The sequence below is a fragment of the Acomys minous genome (assembly GCF_964271855.1).
Source record: "Acomys minous genome assembly, chromosome: 16".
Lineage (NCBI taxonomy): Eukaryota > Metazoa > Chordata > Mammalia > Rodentia > Muridae > Acomys > Acomys minous.
Window position 1 is genome coordinate 72,202,838 of NC_140498.1, and position 6,000 is coordinate 72,208,837.

Here is a 6,000-nt window from a genome sequence, read left to right on the forward strand (position 1 = left end):
TAATTAATACAATAAGAACCTGAAACAAAGCAACTTATAAGAGGAAGGGCTCATTTTGGCTGACAGTTTCCGGGGTGTCACATTGCCTCCTCAGGAAGCTTAGCCCCTAGCCCAGGGAATGTTGCCGCCCACAGCTGAGAAGGCGGGGTTCCCACCTCAGTCTCACCTGGATCAGCCCTCACAGGCAGGTGCAGAGGATTGTCTTCTGGGACATTCTAGATCCTGTCAAGTTGATGTTCGTAACCACCATGCCGTCTCTCTATCCACAGCCATCCCTCTGTCTCAGTATAGAAGGTACATCTTTGTGGTGTTTTGAATGAGAAACTGTCCCCACCACCACCGCCCCCCACCCCCTCACCCCTGGGCTCTTATGTTTAAACACTTAATCCCCAGGTGGTGGCACTGTTTGGGAAGGCTCTGGAATCTTTAGGAGGCTGAGCCTAGCTGGGTGAAGTACACCATTCAGGGTGGGATTTGAGGTTTTGTTTGTTTTGGGGGGTGAGGACAAGACTTCTTTGTATAATATCCCTGGCTGTGCTGTACTCACTCTATAAACCAGGCTTGTTTCGAACTCACAGAGATCTGCCTGTCTCTACTTCCCAAGTGCTGAGATTAAAAGTGTGTGCCACTTTTAGAAGCCTGGCAGCGGCTGCTTCTTCTTCTTCTTCTTCTTCTTCTTCTTCTTCTTCTTCTTCTTCTTCTTCTTCATTCTTCTATTCTTTTCCTTCTCTTTCTCTCTTCTCCTTCTCTTTCTCTTTTTCCTTCTTCTTCTTTTTGAGACAGGGTGTCTCCGTGTAGCATTGGTTGGTCTGGACTCTCTTTATAGACCAGGCTGGCCTTGAACTCACAGAGATCCTCCTGCCTCTGCCTCTGCCTCCCTGAGTGCTTGGACTAAAGGCGTGCACCACCACACCCAGCTGTGTCCCACGTTTGTAAAATGAACACCAGTAGGCATACCATGAGACTCCAGAGACACGCAAATGATATTAAGAAGGTCAACATGGTGGCTGGCAAGAGAGCTCAGCAGGCTTAAAAGTACTTGCCCTGCAAACCTGATGATCTGAGTCCCATCCATAGGACCCTCAGTGGAAGGAAAGAACTGACTTCCTGAAGTCCCTCTCTGACTGCTACAATCATGTGAAGCACATGCGTGTCCATGCCCCGTACATACAATAATCTGCGTGCTTTTGTAGCATCCGGGAAGTCTTACGTATAATCCCCAGGATTGCATCATCATCACCACCACCATAATATTTATTTTAAAAGAAACTCATCCTACCCAAGGGATGCTCTATAATTAACCCGGCACACGTCTACCATTGTAGTCACAGCGCTCAGGAGGCTGAGGCAGGAGACCATGAGTTACAGGCCAGGCTGGGGTATGTAGTCAGATCCTGTCTCATAAAAACAAAACAAAAAACAAAAACAATATACCCTCGGCAGTTGCTCATCACACACACACACACACACACACACACACACACACACACACACATGCACTCCTACACAGACACTGGACATAACGGTCTCCACGGGGTATGAAAGCTCTGTCTAGCCAAACCCCTACTACCTCCCACCTGCTGCTGTGAGTCGGCTGACCTGACCCTGGCCCTGAATCAGCCTGGAAAAGCAGCCAAGCAGTCTAGACACAACTTGACCTCTCACCTGCAAGCCCCCCTTCTCCCTGGGATTCTCAGAGAGATAACTGGGAGTTTCCAGACCTTTCCATGCAATCCAAGCTCAAGCCCCGCCCCACCTATCTCCACACTCATTTCCCTGAGTCTGTGAGCTACTTCCAACACCAGACAGGAGCAAAACAAAGTTTGCCAGGCCCTTTCCTGAAGAAATAACGGCTGGGAGCTAAAGTTCTTTGTGATCAGCTCTGGTAGCTTAAGTTCAGAGATAAGAGGGGCACGTTAAAACAGAAAGGTGTCTAGTCTACTGAGGAACTCCTTATATCTATCGACACAATGAAGTTTTATAGTCCAATGGGTGACTTGCTGCCGAGCATATGACCTGAGTACAATCCCTGGGACCCACATGGTGAGAGGAAAGATCCAATTCAAAAAGGTTGACCTCTGTCCTCCACAGGGGTGCTCTCTCACAATACATAAAATAATGTACTAAATAAATAAATAAATGGTTTTTTTGGTTTGTTTTTGGTTTTTTGGTTTTTCAAGACAGGGTTTCTCTGTGTAGCCTTGGCTATCCTAGACTTGCTTTGTAGACCAGACTGGCCTCAAACTCAACAACGATCCGCCTGCCTCTGCCTCCAGAGTGCTGGGATTATAGGCGTGCACCCCCATGCCCAGCTATAAATAAATGTTTTAGGAAAGAAAATCAAGTGAGCTGGAGTGGTATAGTCTTGTAATCCCAGCTTTTGGGAAACTAGGCAGGAGGGTGATCATGAGTTCAAGGACAGCCTGTGCTATGTAGCAAAACTGTGTCTTAAAAAGATGAACTAGAGGCTCTGGAGAGAAGTTGGTGGTTAAGTGCACTGGCTGCTCTTCAGGGTGGACCAGATTCAATTCCCAGCACTGCAAGGCAGCTCACACCTGTCTATAACTCCAGGTCCAAGCGATCCTACACCCTCACACAGACATGCAGGCAGGCACAACGCCACTGAACACAAGATAAAATAAATGAACTATTTAAAAAAAAAAAAAAAGACAAAGCCGGGCCTGGTGACACATGCCTTTAATTCCAGCACTTGGGAGGCAGAGGCAGGCAGATCTCTGTGAGTTCCAGGCCAGCCTGGTCTACAAAGAGAGTTCCAGGACACTCAGGGATATTACACAGAGAAACCCTGTCTCAAAAAGCAAAAACAATACAAACAACAAACAAACAAACAAAAGACAAACAACAGAGCAAAACTATATCTTTTTCCCCCCAGGAATATGGGTGAGACTGTAGCTCATTATGTCAAGTAAGCCAGACTCAGGAAGATAAAGGTTCTGTGGTTTTTCACAGATGTGGAATCCAGATGCTTTTATAGGTCAGACAATAAAAGAGGAGCTGTTTGAAAAAAGAGGGGGTTCAGTGTCAGGAGAGCAAGAGAGAATAATAGAGAGTGACTGCCCAAAGCACACGATACACATATGTGAAAAAGTCATGATGAAACACGCATACACACATACACACGCATGCGTGCACACACACGCACCACTATCAGGGGTGCAGATGAGGTTGAGCTCAGCTGGTGGATTGTTTGCCAAGCATGCACAGGTCCCTGGATTCCACGTCACATACTGCATAAACTGTATGTGTTGGTGCAAGCCTGTGACCTCAGCACTTTGAGAGATGAGGGTCATAGATTCAAAGTCATCCTCCGCTATGCAGTGAATTCAAGGCCATCTTGGATTCCATAAGGCCTTGTCTCAAAAACAGCAACAGGGGCCGGAGAGGTAGCTCCATGATTAAGAGCGTTGGCTGCTCTTCCAGAGGACCTGAGTTTGAGTCCTGGCGTTCACATGGCAGCTCACCACTGACTGCTCAGTTCCAGGGGACTCAGTGGCCTCTGCTGTAGTCATGGCACACATGTGGCATGGAAGCAAAACACCCATACATGTAAAAATTACCTTAAATTAATAACACCAAAATAAATAAATATATAAATATTAAAACACAAGCAATAAACAAATAATGTGACCCCACACTTGGGAAACTGAGGCAGGATGGGGAGTTCAAGGCCATTCTTCATTACGTAGGGAAGCCTTGCCTTGAGGTTTATTATTTTGTAGCATGCATATACGTTTAATAATGAATACATCTTATATGCTTTTTAAAATCAAGATTCAGAGCGAGAAGGAAGATTCCACATTTCCCTCAACCTCAAAGCCTGCTTCAGCTGGTTTCTGCAGTCCCCCCGGGGATCCCTCTGAAGGACCTAGCTAAGCCCTGGAAACCCAGAGCCAGCCAGATCTTTTCTGGTTAGCTGCTACAGGCTGAGGGCTCTGCCTTCAGGGCCTGTGGCTGACCTGGGCACACCCGGGGCTGTCTGGATCCAGGGGCCCGGCTACAAGGGAACAGTGAGCTGGCACCCTGGGAGTCGAGGTTCAGGCTGTGAATAAGGGGGGCCTCATCAGCTCCTCTGGAACTGCCAGGGAGGGAGCACCTGGTGCCTGCAATGACTCACAAAGCAAGCAGGTCAGGGCAGGTGAGTGACAAGCAAGAAGAGAGAAAGCCTGCCCTGTGTGCCAACCTCCAGCCGGGCTCCCCTTCTGCTATGTGTCCAAACCCTTCTATTCTGCTTCTAGCCTTCATGCTCCACTCTTATTACCCATAGGTCAAGTCTGTGGACTTTTTCTTGCTTGCCCCAATCTCAACATATTCTTTGCTGAATTCCCCATTTTAAGTGGTAATTGTTATGGACTTCTCTTTTTATTTATTTATTTATTTATTTATTTATTTATTTTTAGGCAGGTTTCTTTTTTTCTTCTCTTCCTCCCTTTTTTTAAAAAAAAGATTTATTTATTTTCATATATACACAGTGTTTTGCCTGCATATACACCAGAAGAAGGCATCAGCTCTCATTATAGATGGTTGTGAGAGCTGGGCCATAGTGGCTCATGCCTTTAATCCCAGCATTCAGGAGGCAGAGGCAAGTGAATCGCTGTGAGTTTGAGGCCAGCCTGGTCTACAAAGTGAGTCTAGACAGCCAAGGCTACACAGAGAGACCCTGTCTCGGAAAAAAAACAAAAAACAAAAAAAACAAAAACGGAAACACCAGATGGTTGTGAGCCATCATGTGGTTGCTGGGAATTGAACGCAGGACCTTTGGAAGAGCAGGCAGCGCTCTTAACCTCCGAGCCATCTCTCCAGCCCCAAGCTTCTCTTTTTAAATGCCTATTTGGGAGCTGGCAGGCACAGGGAGTGGGGTGGACAGGGATGACTGAGGCCCTGAGTTCGAGTCCCACTACCAACATAAAAGCCATGCTCGGTAGTATATGCAAGCCTACAAGCCCAGCTCTGAGAAAAAAGGATGCCGGGCCTTCCTAGCAGGCATAGCTAAGTCAGTGAGCTCTGAGGTTTGGCAGGAGAGCAGAGATCCTGTGCCAAAAAATAAGGCAGATGACTGGTCAGAGGCGCCAGCCAGTGAAATGTTTGCTGCACAAATCTGAGGCCTGGAGTCCAGGTCCCCAGGACCCACCTGGAATGTTGGGTGGTTGTGATGGTTCCTGTAGTTCCAGAGCTCAAGAGGCAAGGACAGATAATGCCTCGAGTAAGAGTGGGCTAGCTACACCTGCAAAATCGGCAAGCTCTGGGTTCCAGTGGAAGAGCCTGCCTCAAAATGTAAGGTGGAGAAAGATCAGTGAAGACACCTGATATCAGCCTCCAGCCTTAACGCATAGATTCAGTCATGCAGCACACACACACACATACACACACACATACACACACACACACACACACACACACTAAGCAAAATGGTTTTGTTTTTGTTCTTGGAGACAGGGTTTCACTATGTAGCCTTGGCTGTCCTGGCACTCTGTAGTAGACCAGGCTGGCCTTGAACTCACAGAGATCCGTCTGCCTCTGCCTCCCTAGTGATGGGAGTAAAGGCTCACCCCCGCTCCACTCATAAAATGTGATTTTAAAAGCATTTAAATATACTAACTAAGGTGTTGAGTTCTAAAGGAGACACCCAGTATTGGCCTCTGGGCTTTACACACTTTTGCACACAACGCATGCCAAACACACAGTAAAATAAACAAATAAATATTAAAAAGGAAGCTGGGCAGTGTTGGTGCACGCCTTTAGTCCCAGCACTCAGGAGGCAGAGGCAGGCCAATCTCTGTGAGTTTGAGGCCAGCCTCGCCTACAGAGTGATTCCAGGACAGCCAGGGCTACACACAGAGAAACCCTGTCTCAAAAAGCTTTTTAAAAAATTACAGAGAAAAAGAGTAACAGTTTTGAAAACATAAAAACAATACCTCAAGAGCCGGGCATGGTGGCACATGCCTTTAATCCCAGCACTCGGGAGGCAGAGGCAGGTGGATG